The sequence below is a fragment of the Equus asinus genome, chromosome 4, assembly GCF_041296235.1.
Source record: "Equus asinus isolate D_3611 breed Donkey chromosome 4, EquAss-T2T_v2, whole genome shotgun sequence".
Classification (NCBI taxonomy): domain Eukaryota; kingdom Metazoa; phylum Chordata; class Mammalia; order Perissodactyla; family Equidae; genus Equus; species Equus asinus.
Genome location: NC_091793.1, coordinates 73,620,297 through 73,635,605, shown reverse-complemented (window position 1 = coordinate 73,635,605; position 15,309 = coordinate 73,620,297). Strand labels below are relative to the sequence as shown.

Here is a 15,309-nt window from a genome sequence, read left to right as displayed (position 1 = left end):
TGGCCAAAGGAAGTAGAAATAAAAGTGTGTTTACTCTGGGGATGTGAATTCAATGTCTTGATTCTTAAGCATACGTAGAATTGGTAATTACTTGGAAAGATTATGCAAAATATATCTAATCTCAGCTGCTTATTATTTAAAAATAATTCTATTTTTTAAAAGAGAACATCAATCAACTTAAAAAACAAAGATACATAAAGAAGAGTTAGTAGTAGAGAACTGTAATAAATTTGAGTCAAGTTCAACAAACTTACATTGAGTACCTGGCAAGTGCCAGCCACTGTTGTGAACACCAATAGTACAAATATAAAGAAGGAAGCTTACCCCGAGTAACTCTGATGAACTGTTAGCTCAACATATTCCACTAACACTATTTTCGATGGGTGATTGATTTCCCTATCTGCAACCTCAGATCACACCCACCACCACCACCCTTCCCCCAGGCCCACAGGTATAAAAGCATTCTTCCTTCAGAAATGCTTCTAGAACTCTGATTACTCCCTGTTTTTCATGGCCCAACCCTTCTGTTTTAGCCATTTCTAATTTAATAGTTCAATAGAAATTCATTAATAAAGAAATTTAATTTTTAATAACTAATTGCTACATGAGGTCATCAATAGAAGTTCTATAGAGATATTACTGTCCTAGAAGGTAAAGTCACATGGTTACTTAAATATTACAAAGATAATTCGCAAAATTATGATAGGTTTACAAAGACTTTAACTTGGAATTAAAATGGCAAGAAAAGAGGTGAAGGAACAGAAAACAGATGAAAGAAAAGAGTACTCTGAAATAGATACTCTTGTTTGAAAGGAAAAAAAAGAAAAGAAGCAAAGTACCATTTCCTGAGAAATTGTCCCCACCGCTGCTAAGTCTTCACTTGTCATTTAATCCCCACAGCAATGGGATAGACTAGATATAGCCTACTTCTAGAGAAAATGAAGCGGAAGCCCATGAAATGTGTCTTAACCAAAGTCACATAACTAATAAATGGCAAAATCAGAATTTTGGCCCAGGCCTATTGGATTTTAAGCCACATTCTATTCACATTATAGACTAATCATAAAAATTCACTTATTTGACTTTGTAGTATATTTTATTATGGTGAACTATTTTAAAATCACTGATTTATTTCGTGTTTTGAAAGTATTTAGTGTGACCACGTATGATAGTCATTTGCAATTACCTGGCATAGGAAGGGTCCAACCCAGGATCTCATCAGAGAAGACTTTAGATTAATAAGAAATTATCCTCCTACCCTCAGGTACTGTGAATACTAAAAGGCACATTGTGTATCATTTTGCACCTCCAAGAACATATAAATATGCAAAAGGAAGAGCAAAGCCCAAGGAAGAGGTGAGCCAGTCAGTCAAATGAAAATATAAAAGCCTCTACCACTTACAAAACACTAAGCCAGACTCAGGTTCTCAGTGTCAGAATCTTCCATCCAGAAAAATAAAGACTGATAGGGCTATTAGCTAAGACCAGAAATTCTGAATTGCAGTAGAGGAAGAAGAAAACCTTGAAGTTTAAGACAGTAAGTTGTTGCAAATAAAGTAAATATTATGTCAGAAATGAAGTACATTTCTATAATAATATCTGTGTAAGACTTAGTAGAACCTAAACACATTAAAAAATTTTTAAATGTTTAGAAAAGTTCATGAGTGATAGACACATACAAAAGTATTAAAAGGGATTATCTATCCTAGACCCTGAGGTCAATATTGTAAAGAACGGATATTCATTTTTCTAATGTACCCTCTGCTTCCCATTAGAGATAGAACCTAGCGTTTATTTACAATGGCATTATCCTGATGTGCTACTCATGTTTTCATTCATTTATTCAACAGTCATTTACTGGGCATCTACCTTGTGCCATTCATTCACAAATGCAACAGTTGCACACTGAGCATCTGTTTTATGACCATGCATCAAGCTAACTTGGGCACAGACAGTTCTGGAGCTTACATCCTACTGGGGGATGTAGACATCTATCTACTAATTACACTGTTAATTATTTACTTACAGCAAATGTGTAAAATGTGCTACAAAGGAGAATTGGGCCCTGAGAGAGAAAACAGCTGTCTGGCCTGATAGTGTCCAGGAAGTCAGGACTTCCTGAGGAAGTGAAGCTGAAATCTGAATTAACTAGCCAGTGAACAGTGAATTTGAGAGGACAAAAGAGCATTCCAAATGGGAATGACAATATTGAAGTTGCCACATGAAGACCAGTGTCACTAGAACACACACAGAGAGAGGCAAAGGAAGGGGGGCTGAAAAGAGCCATATCCACATCCTTCTTGGCCACAAGGGGAAGTTTAGAATTTAGGCTGTGAGCAGTAGGAAGCTATTGTACTAGTCCAAGAGATATAGAGATGTACAAGTGTCTATTTTCTTTCGTGTTCCTCAGTAATGAGGGTGGGAGGAAGCCATTAAAAAGAAAGAATAATATGAATGGAGTGTTTACAATGAGTGCAGCACTCAACATGTTTGATTTATCTAGTCCTCACAATAAAATAATTATAATTCCCCTTATGCACATTAGAAAACTGAGACTCAGTAACTTGATGAAGATCATACTTTCTATACAGTGAGTAAGATGTAATTTAACTGTTCTGCTTGACTCTAAGCCTAGTGCTTTTTCCTATTGCTACTTTTTCTTGTACCTACCCTTTCTTACTAACAATTTCTACTCTCCATCTCCTATCACTCTCTCCTCTTACCAAATCATCTTCTTCATCCCACTTTCACACCAGCCACATTCCTCATGGAAAAAAAAGGGGAGTTGGTCTACTTTGTTCATTGCTGTATCTCTGGCACAGAGAGAAGTTCCCAATACATGTCGTTTGTTCGATAAATATTTGTTGGATGAATTACAACAGTCTGTCCTCCACCATCTGTCTTTCTCCCCCCTTCCCTCAGTGTTATTTGACACTTCTCTGCTAATGATTTACAAGTACACACTGTCAGCCACAGCTTCTAACTGGAGTTCCAGATTGGTACTCCTGGACATCTTTTAATGTCTCGCCAGCACTTTGAGCTCAACATATTCCTCTTCTTGCTTCAACACCTTTATCTAATCTTTCCGCTTTTATTAAGCTGAATCATCTTTTTCCCAGGAACTGACTCTAAACACCTGAGTTATCTTCATAGTCATCTTGTTCCTTACTCCTCACATCTAAATAACTCAGAAGTCAAATGGGACTTCTCCACATCTAGCATATCGAGGTGAACATAACCTGAATTCTTTTCTATCAATTCACATAGTCAAATATCTCCGAATTCCTCATTTTGATTACAAAGCATACTTCTTCAGGCATTCTCAACTCTGTTATTCTCCAGACAACATTTTGATTTTATTCTACACTGCTTTATATTCTCTTGAGCTCTTCAGTAATGAGAGTGGGAAGAAGTCATTTAAAAAAAGACTAATATGGATGGAGTATTTAAAATGAGTGAGGCATTCAACATATTATTTATCTAATCCCACTCACCCAAAAAATCTGTTCAAATCAGCAATCTTGTGAATACAGTAATTTTCCTGAGGGTTTGGGAGTGCCATGCAGGGGAGACCATATCCAGCACCAACCAGCTTCCATACCCTGTTGACATTCTCTCTTCTAACTTGGCCCCTTGTACAGCCCATATGCTGGGAGTGCCAACTTCTCCACATTCGGCTTCCACACCCTAGAGACACTCTTACTGCTTCTTCTTGAGGAGTAACCCAGCTAGACCAGTGTGCCTTTTCCTGGATTCCTAGAATCTCAATGAACGACTTTTTTTCCATTTTGTTACAACCACTTGGTTGACAAGTCCTTCTTATTCCATCTCCATAATATTTTCACCTTTTCCATTATCACTATTGTTTTCCTACTATTGGCCTTCAGAGATTCTCATTCTGATTACTTCCACACCTCATAACTTTGTCCCCAAATTGGAACCTCTATTATATACATGCCACTCTGCTTCTAAAACACAGGTTTGCTCACACCATCTGAAAATCAAGACTCATCAGCATGATATCTAAGCCTCCTCACAGATTGAGACCAGCCTCTATTTCCACTCAGCCCACATTTCTACTGTATGTTGCTCTTCATGCTGCACTCAAAATGTCAGCCATCTCAAATCCATGGTCATTCTTCTTAAAACCAATATATTACTGTTTTTGCTCATCCTTTTTTCCTTCCAAAAATGTTTTCCTTTGTTCAATTCATCTAAGCACCAATATTATTTATAGTCTTTTGAAAATTCTATATCACTCCTTGATAAAACCTACCCGAAGCCTCGGTTCCCACTTATTTTTTATTATCAGCACCTTGTAACTAATTCCATTATAATACTCTTCACAGCTATCTTAAAGCCCACCATGCTTTAGAATTCACAATTTGCATTTTTCTCACTATATTGTAAGATCCATGAAGTCAGGAAAGGTATTTTATTGCTTTTTTATCCCATAGTCCTTAACCCATACTAAGTTCAGTCATTTTCAATATTTTTTATTAAAACATACAGGAAATAATTTACCTGAATACTAATAGCTGCTATAGGAATAGTTTCAGCTCATTTACTTATCTTCAGGAGCAGAATTGTTCTCCATGAAATCAACTTCAAAGGCGAATTTGATGTGACTATTGTTTTCATCTCTTTCTACACATCTGAGGGGACCAGAGTCAATGAGGGGTAGGGAGCAGCTGTGTCACAAAGACTTTGCAAAGTGGCTTCAGTTGAAATACCGTATAAGCTTCTCAGTGGTTGGAAAAACCAACCTGAAAGGCTTTTGTGTGGCTTGGCCAATAATCCCAAAATGTGAAGATAGCTGCTGGCACAATTACAACTCATTACACAAAAAACATAAATAGAAACACCCCAGGGACAGATGAGCACTTTGCCTTATTTTTCTGTGATGGACAACTGTACTTTTACTTAAGAAGAGAGTGTGCATTTTACCCAATTTTCTTGTGATGCTCCAGAGACAAGCATACTGTGTGTATCATATGTTCGCTGCTCACTGAATCACATTTAAATTTTCAATTTCCTCTAAATCCTCATTTTACAGCCAAAACTTATAACCAACTGGATATATTTTTCTCAATTCTCTCTGACTCCTGTGGCTTTCTGATTTTACATTCAGTACGAGTTGAGCGGACGATGAGTGGATTTCAGAAGCTTTGACTTGAGCTTTTTAAATTTTCCTCACTATGAATCTTGACGATCTTGTCTAGGCAGGAGTGGCTTGGGAGGATTAAACATGTTACAGTTATTTTCCGTTTTACCTGGTCTGTTAGAGTGTTTCCCTTTAAGCTGGAGTTTGTACATAGTTTGGATCACGTAATCATTGTCACTTTCTGAGTGTCCTGGGCCCCCACATTTTTACATGTTGTGATATCAAGTGGCAGGAACACCCATCAATTGCCAAAGGAGAGATTGCATTCATTGGGGTTGTTCCTAACTTTTCTTTCTCCCCATCTTTCCCGTATTAAAATGGGAGGTTAAATTATATTAATCTTATATGAATATGATCATTCAAAACATATGCATTTCTTTGCATTACCACATTTACTCTAATAAGTTATCTTGCTTTTACTCTGAGGAGAGTACTTGGGTGATGCAGGAGAGTGTGTGAGTATTTGGGTTCTGCTCTATCTTCAGACATCTGTATTCACAGGTGTGATTCCCATTCTGATATATTAAGGGAAATCAACACTCTAGAGTAGCATATTAAAAAATGGCATAAATAAAGTTTATACTTTCTTCTGCAAGTTGCTTAATGCTTTAAAGCCAAAGACAGCTTTAAGATAGGCAATGTGTTGTGTGAGTGATGGAGGCAGGATAAGAAAAGAGGAAGAACATCTGCAAGCTACTAAAAATTGGTTTACATGCAATATATTCTTTCTTCCAACTTTTGCATTTGGAATATAAGTATGTTTGATATGGAGGTAAAAGAAGCATGCAGCTGTCACTGCTTACATTCATTGGTAATATCTTTCACAGGGCTCAATATACATTATGGATGTGATTTTCCTTTGCCCCAATATCAAAAGAGTACTTTAACAGAACAAGACAGAGTATCTGAATGGCTTAGAGGATGAGGATGCTACTTTCACAATCGGCAGCCATCATAGTTACCCAAATGTAGGCTTTAGGAAGATTAGCCCAGAAAATGATATGCTGCAGGAACGGCAGGCAAACTCTCTCTCTCTCTCTCTCTCCCCGTGTGTGTGTTTGAATGTGTTTTACGTGCAATCACCAAAAGAAGGAAATCTATCTTGTCTCTTTAACATCTGAACACAGCCACTGCCCCCCGCCCCTACACAGATATCACCAGAAGGTCTATTTACCAATATGTGGATCATGACTACCTTCTTCAGTCTTAGCCTGTAATTGTCTTGAACATGCAGATTCTAGCATCCTGTGCTAAACACACTGTATTAGAATCTCTTGTACTCTGAAATTGAGATTCTCTGACTTAAAATTAATACCAATCTTTTCTGATCCCTGGAATTTACCAAAGAAGATATGTGTATATATACATATATATAAACATTTCCCCCAAAATATTAAAAGGACCCCACTTCCACAATCTATAGCCAGTTCCAGACTTTGAATGCCACATTTTCTTCCTTTCATTTGCTCTTGCTCCAAAAGTGTTTTATTCCCTATTTCTATCTCCAACAGCAACAATAAGAACAGTTGGTCTCTACCTTCAGCATAATAAATATCCTTTTCTGTACTCAAAGATTCTACATAAGTTCTGAGTTATCTGTTGTGAGGAAGAAGTGCATCTTGGGAAAAGTCTTGTGTGATACGAGCTCACGTGTCGAAATTCTCACTCGTGTCAGGCAGATAGGCACTTTGGAAGTGAAGGTTAGAGTTCACATCATTTATCTCCTGTTCACTTTATACATCTTTGAGCGTCTCTTTAAAAATATCAGGTCCTCAAATCTTAAATATTTAAGTTGAAAGGAAAACTAAAAAAAATTATATAAAATAAAAGCAGTAAGATTTTAAATACTTGTGTCGTATTGCTCAATGGAAAACATTTTTATAGGACCATATAGAAATATAAATGGATCCAATACACATATTTATATCTATTTTTGCTACACTGAAAATCCATATAATTACTCTGGAGGTCAAGACATGCTCATCTCACCACGTCTGGGGGTCTTTAGGAAAAATTTAATTAGCTGCCAGGAAAGATAAAAAATATAATAAAAGGCAAAAGATACCCAAGGATTTTACTGAGAGACTGTTTCAATTTACAAAGAGTGGAACAATGAGGGTACAGACCGCAGGGATTTTAGACGTGAGCTATTCAGGACCAACCAGCGTTCTACAAAAAGACTTTCCTTGGAGGAGAAGCATCGTGTCCAGCCCCAGGGGTGGGAGAGGGAAGATAATGAGTTGTGGGAAGCTTTGAAGATGGAAAGTACTATAGAGAGGCAGCCCTTTGAGCTTTGGTGAAGAAAGGGATAGTCTAAGCACAAAGTGCTTTCCCAGCCATCCTACCAGTAAGTCATAAATCCTATGAATGCCTCGAGCAAACCGAGAGGATGAGATCTGTTGAAAATCAAATTCTGAATCTACCGAGGAACACAAGCAATCTGTCTCCTCTCTAAGTTAAAAAATAAAAAATTGACATTTCTGGAGATGTTCAATAATGAGTCTATAGCCGAAGCAGCAGGAGTTTCCAGACAGCAGGACCAGAAAGGACCACAAGGGAAGTCTCTAGGGTGAGAGAAGATTTGGGGTGCTGGTTACGGTAATGACCACGGTGAATAAATTTGTCAAAACCCTTTGACATGTACACTTAGATCTGTGAATTTTACTATATGTAATTAGACAGGACTTTTAAAAATCCTTTTGAGAGTTCTTTGTAAAAAATTGATAGGCTGCTTTTAACATTTTTTGTGAAAAGACAAGGGATCAAATAGTGCTCAAACAATGCTGAGGAAGAACTGATTTGGAGAACTTACTCTACTGGATAGAAAGTCTCATTATAAAGGTATAGGAATTAAAATGGCATGGTTTGGTGCAAAGAAATGCAAATGGAAATGGAACGGAACAGAGAGTTCAGAGAGAGGTCCACATATAACATGGGTATTTAATGTATGAAAAAGTGGCACTCCAGGAGAGTAGAGAAAAGACAAGCTTAAAGATAAACTAGTTTTAACTGAATATCCATATTGAAAAGAATGAATCGTAAATCTTACTTCACGTTATAATCTAAAATACATTCCTGCTGGATAGCAGAATTAAGAAAGGTAAAATGATAAAGCTTTCCAAAGGTAATATAAAATAATATTATATTAGATATTGGATATTATATTAGATAATTACTATATTGAAAATTATATATAGTATATAAATATACAGTATATCAGAATATAATAAATTAACTAGATATTAATATATTAGGTAATCAATATTATAATGTAATATATTAGAAAATAAGACAATGTGAAAATAATTGGCAAAAACATCCAAATTAAGAAGCATGGACAAATTGAAGAATAAATCCAAAGATAGCAAACAGAAGAAAATACCTGAGTCAAAAGTAACGAAATTTTTTAAAAAACACACAATAGAGATAAATGAGTATCAAAGGTAATTCTTTTAAAAACAAAATAAAATAAACTTCTAGTAAGAATTACGAAAAAAAATAACTAAGAGAGATATAGAGAGAAAGAGAGTTATCCCCAAAAGAATATCAGAGATGCAAAAAAGCTATAACTACAGACACAGCAGAGATTACAAAGACAAATGAGAATTTATTATATGCAACATTTTGCAACAAATGCAAAGGCTTAGGGCAAATGAGCAAATTCCTAGAAAAATATGAATCACCAACTATGACACAAGAAGAAATAGGCCTAGAGAATTTTCTTGATAAATTCTACTAAACATTCAAGAATCTTATGAATTCTGTCTCATAATCAAGGAATAGATAATTCAAAAATTGGATAAGCTTCATCGTGAAAGTACTAAGAGATGAAGTAATCCTCAGATAATTCTGTGAGTCTAATTTATTCTTGGTAACAAAATCGAACACAGATATTAATGAGAAAAGAATATTATTGGCCAAACTCCTGAATATAGACACAAAAATTCCAAACAAAACGTTAGCAAGCAAAATGCAGAAATGCATTTCTATTTAAACAATTTTAAAAGCAATATGTTTAAGTGGGTTTAGTGGTGGTTTCCATAGTGTAGTGGTTATCACACTTGCCTCATAATATATCTAAGTGGGTTTATTCCATAAACATAAAATTGCTTCTAATATTAGAAAGTGCATTAGAGTAATTTTTCAAACTAGCATATGAAAAGACAAAAACTACATGATTATCTAAATAGATGCAAAAAGCAAACCAAGAACAGAACGCAACTTCCTTAAATTGCCACAACAGATATTGCTAGGGCTTTGTGGCATCCTTGGTCCTCTTATCCAAGCACAGAACAAGATTACCTCTGTAGCCTCCCTCGCAGCTGGATGTAATCATGTGACAGAATTCTGGTCATTAGGCTGCAAGAGGAAGAGATGTGCACTATTTCCGGGGTTGGACCATAAGAACCTCTTTCTCCATCCGTTTAACTAAATTGACTGGACTCTAAGGATTAAGTCCCACAAGGTGGGAGTGACTGAATGACTCTGTGCAGCTGAGCACCCGCCACCACAACTAGCAAACGCAACTGGCTGTCACAGGGCAAGAAAGAAACTCCTATGTTTAAACCTATTAAATTTTGAAGTTGTTTGTTTTAATACCTGAGGTCATCCTCACTGATAGACTTGATCATGGATATCTAGCAACAGTTCATACTGAGCATCCTACTACACGTAAATATTAGCGGTCATGGTCAGCACAGTAAAACTAGTAAAAGAAACAAAGAGATTAGGAAGGAAGGAACAGTATTGTTTTTCGTCACAGAATATATGATTCTCTACATAGTAAATCCAATCAACTTCATCAACAAATAGCAAGAATAAATAAAAATAGATTAAGAAATTTGTCAGACATATAGAATCTGACATATGTAGAAATGTCTATTGCATTTGTATACACAAAGGATAAATGCCTCAAAATTGAGTTTAAAAAAAGATACCATATATTGTTGCAACAAAATATAAGGAACCTAAGAAAAGTTTTTTGGAATGATATGTATGTTTCAAAAAAAGAATTATAAAACATAAATTAAAGATATTTAAAAATCTAAATAAATAGAAAAAAATACTATGTTCATAGTTGTGGAAACTCAACATGGCAAAAATGCCAATTTTTCCCAAATTATCTGCAGATTCAAAGAACTCCTCAATAGAATTTCAACCTGGTTTTAACAGAATTTGAAAAGCCAAGCTCTAAAATATATATGGATGATAAAAGGATTTAAATATCTGATATGTTCCTGGAAAAGAATAACAGGCGTGGGGAATTGCCTTGGGCAATATCACTTCACTTTGAAACCATAGTAACTGATAAAGTGTGGTAGTGACTGACGTTCAGATAGACTAATAGATCAATGAGACTTAGAAGACTCCAGAAACAGAGAAACATGTATATGAAGATAGAGCCAAAATTGCAGATCACTAGGTGTGGTGTAGAAACAACTGATTGCTCATATTAGACATATGTTAATGGATCCTTTATATCACACATCTCCACACACACAAACATAAATTTCAAAGGTAGTAAAGACTTAAAAGTGAAAGGAAAAACATGAAACCTAAAAACTTTTAGAAGGAAATCTAAAATAGTTCTGTAGCTTATGCTTAAGAAGCGCAAATCGTAAAGGAAGAGTTCAACACCTTTAACTATATGAAACATGAGAAATCCTGTAGATCAAAAGATGCCCCAAAATACATAGATAAAAAAGCCACAGCTGAGAGAAAATATTTAGAACAGATATAACTGACAAAGGATGAGTGTCTAGGCTTTTTTAAAATCCTATGAATCAATAAGTACTCAACCTAAATCTAGACGTGAACAAAGATTTTTACAGAAAAGAAAACATGAATAAAGATTTAAATGCAAATGAAATGATCTTCATTATTAATCAGGGAAATGCTGATTTAAAGACAACAATTTAACACCTTTCCGATTTGACAAAAAAATAAAAAGCTTGCCAAAAGACAAAGAAAAGGAACTCTCCTCTGCTTCCAGAGAAAATGAACAATTTGTAACGAGTGATTTCAAAAACAAATTAATATTACCTAATAAAGCTGAACATACAGATACCTCACAACTCAGCCAGGCATGCTCGATGCTCATAATAGCATTGCTTGTGATGAAACACACACATAACTGGAAACCACCTAGTGTTCATTAAAGGCAGCTGGACAAATGCATTGTGATTGTTCGTACGATGGAATATCCTACAGCCATGAGAATGAAGGACCTACAGCTATGCATGTCTATGTAGCCAATTCTCAACAACCTTATGTTAAGCAAAAAGTGCAAGGGAGCTAAGAACACACATAGTAATGTTCCATTTATTTACGTTTCAAAAAGGCAGAACTAAAAAAAATATGGTTTTGAATACACATGTGACAAAGCTGTCATGAAAATGAAGGAAATTATTAAAAGAAAAGTAAAGCTAGTAGTTACCTCTGGGCAGAATGGGGGGATTTGATTGGGGAGAAGTATATTGGATGTCTCAAAGATACTAGCCATGTTCTAAAGTGGATAATAGGATTCATATTATTAATATTCTTTAAATTATGCCTATTTTCAGTATATGATTTTTGCATGATGTATTTTATTATAAATATTAATGCAAATAAAAGCTCAAACAAAAACCATTACTCCATTGATAGCACCAGAGTTTTTCTCTCTTTATATAAATGGAAGCTCCAATTTTATTTATAAGCAGTAGTTAATTACACATATTTAATCTAAAAAAAGTTAAAAGGATTTTCTGGACTGGATTTTATTGGATTTTACTTTAACTTCTGTTTGATGTATAACTGGAAATGGCAAACAATAGTTACAAAAGTATGCTTTAGGTTCCTACTGACATTCAATAAAGTAGACTTCTTGAATTCTACCAAACAAGCATCTTTAAACCTCTGCTTTTGACAGGTACTATATAGAACATGACTGAATTTCCACTTCATGTTCATGTAGGCTGTAATCATTGTACACCCAAGTTTTTCCAGCCTGCTTAAAATATTCTCACGAACTCTCACCTTTTAGACATCCATTACATAAGGCCATCTCTGACTGTGGCCCGGGAGGGAAGAATTACCCACAATTTTTGGCATTTGTGTGATTCTTTTTTTTTTTTTTTTTTTTTAAAGATTTTATTTTTTCCTTTTTCTCCCCAAAGCCCCCCGGTACATAGTTGTGTATTCTTCGTCGTGGGTTCTTCTAGTTGTGGCATGTGGGACGCTGCCTCAGCGTGGTCCGATGAGCAGTGCCATGTCCGCGCCCAGGATTCGAACTAACGAAACACTGGGCCGCCTGCAGCGGAGTGCGCGAACTTAACCACTCGGCCACGGGGCCAGCCCCGGCATTTGTGTGATTCTTTTCAGGTTGGTACAAATCTGAAACGCTGGGGTAACCACTCCAGCACTGGTTGCCAGAGGAAAAAAAGTCCCACAGCTTACTGATTTACTAAATTTCTCTTGCGTCCAAACCCTCTGCCTCAGCTCCTGCTCTTTGTGTTCTCCAGAAACACTGTTACATCCTGTGCACGATTCCACTGTATCTTTGTGCTTACTCTTTCCTTTCTTGAAATTCTCTCCCTTGGCGCTTAATTTATCCTTTTAAATTTGCTTAGCATCACCCTCTCCAGAAAGCCTTCCTCAGTACCCCTAAGTCCTCAAAGTGGGGTTCCTGCACCAGCAGCAGGAGTATTACCTGAGTATTTTGTTAGAAATGCAAACTCATGGGTTCAACCCCAGACCTACTGAATCAGACCTGTGGCCCCAGGCCCAGTAGTGCTTTAGTCAGCCCTCTGAGTGATTCTGGTGCACACCAACATTTGAGAACCATTGAGTTAGACAAAACGGCTCTTCCTTGTGTTTCTATACCAGCTTCCACTCACTGGTGTCACTGCACACTCACCACATTATGTTGAAACTCCAAGTCCACTTGTCTCTCCATATGAGATTCAGAGATACAGACTTATGTCTTATTCATGTTGATTTCCACAGCATCTGGTTCATGGTAGACACTCAAGAAAAGTTTATTAAACTGTAAGAACCAAAAAGGTTAAAAGATGGTAGTCAGAGGCACAAAGAAGATACATCAATCTTTCAGGGCCCTGGGACTCACACCCATCTTTCCACCAGAACTCTTTCCCAGAGCTCTCTCCGAGAAGTGATGAGTCATCTTAAGGAAACTTTCTTATTTGGAAAGAAATACTAAGTCCACGTGTTTGTGAATGTTGGTTCCAAAGCCAGGTATGCCTATTTGTTCAGCCGTAAATGCAGCAAGAGAGGGATAATTCTGGACTCTAAGGGAATCCATCCCAGTCAAAGCCCCTGATGGTGTTGAGATTGTGGCAGTGAGCCTTATCCCATCTTTTTCTTCTGTCAGTTCTGAGGCCATGAGCATCTAGATCACAAATCTACAGCAAGGAAACCTCTTCACTGAGAGCTGGAAGAGGGAACAGTGAGGCATTATATAATTACATAGATCTGGAGGTTGTATTAGAATCATGGTAGCTAATGTTGAAACTAGCTGGATAGCCTGAAATTAGGAGGATGGAGATGTATAAATTATGACAAGACAATGAGTCAAAATTTGGACAGACCAGTATAAATCAGAAACATTCTAGAACCCAAGGGAGCCTCAAAGTTCAGCACTAGGTATGAAGATCCTAGTTTCTGGCCCATCCATAAGTTTTTCATAAATTTTTTTTGGGAGCGAGAAATCTGGCCACATTTAAGAGTTTCACAGGCAGGAAGGGAGCACAGATGAGAAAATGCACCTGATGAAAGTTGGGGTGGGATGCGCAAAGAATCTGGGGTGAGAGGGAGGAGAGAATTGTTGAAGAAAAAGATAGCTAAAGACTGATTTATAGCAATACCTCTGAACATTAACCCTATACCAGAAGGCATATCTGGTGTGTGTTGCAATATTGAAATATTATCTCTTCAACAAACATGCTGAGATTGACAAACCCTGACATCAGGTAGTGACTGCTATCTATTGAAGCATAAGCTTGTTAAAGACAAGGATTTTTTTTCATGTCTAATTAGAATGTGTGTTATCTTTATTTTTTTATTCGACAAATATTTAATGAACACCCACTGTGTACTAGGTACTGTGGTAGGCACTGAGGTCCAAAGAACCAGGTCAGATGTAGCCATAGCCCTTGAAGACATCAAGGAGGAATAGACAGGGAGATGGATACCAGCCTTACGTTCCTCATCTTCACATGCATCTACTTCTCATCTCAAAGGAGTGACCTCACAGACTAGGCCTCCTACTCTCCTGCCTAGACCAGTGTTTTTCAAATGTTATCAGATTGCAATTTTTCTGGAAATAATGGTGCTTTAGACAAAACACAACATATTGTTATTTTTTACTCAAATTAAATAAAGGTATAATTTTACCCTAATTCCAATAGCACCTCATATTAGCATTTAGTATTTTTTCATCATTTATTCATTCAACCAAAATGTGTTAAGATCTTATTATGTACCGGGCCCTGTGCAAAATACTAGTGACATGATGACAACAAGACAGGCACTGTGCTTGCTCTGAGTCTCACGGAGCTCCATCCATTGTAGACATACAGCAGGTCATGAAAAAACTGGAAGTACAGAGGAAAGAGGATTACAGGCTGTACATATGAAAATAAGGAGCGAGTCAGAAAAACTTCAGCAAAGAGGTAATGGATGAGTTGATTCACAAAGAAGGAGTTACTGGTAACTGCAGACACTGGGGGCAGGGGTACATGGGAAATTACTCTTGAGCTGAGAAAAAAGCAGTTCCTCAGAGAGAACAGCATCTCCAGATAAGATGAGTGGTTATGGCCAGAAGATACCTGGGTTGCTAGACAGTGACTGTAGGTGAGACCAAAAATACAGGCAAATGAAAACGCCCTCATAGTCCATGTCAGGAGTTTGACATTTATCCCATGAGCAAGCAGGAGCCATTGAGACATCTAACAGAGAAGTGACTCGTTGAGTTTGGATTTTGGACTCATCACTTAAGCACTGGAGCTCTTGTATGATGGCAGGCATTAGCCAGAGACCGGAAGGTGATTTAGGAAAAAGAAGGAGGTTATTGGAGCTTTCCTGCACTTCCTAGTGCCAAGACAATGCTAACCTTACCTTTACCCGGCCTCAGGTAAGAATAGTCA

The 15,309-nt window shown here is 36.8% G+C and overlaps 1 long non-coding RNA gene across 1 annotated transcript in view; it reads right to left on the bottom strand.

The window, feature by feature from the left end:
* LOC123285047 (uncharacterized) overlaps positions 1-15,309 on the bottom strand; it is a 28,137-nt gene that overhangs the window by 6,300 nt on the left and 6,528 nt on the right. The window contains exon 3 of the long non-coding RNA XR_011502779.1: positions 13,062-13,190. This is a non-coding gene — a long non-coding RNA (uncharacterized lncRNA). The remainder of the gene's footprint in view (positions 1-13,061; positions 13,191-15,309) is intronic.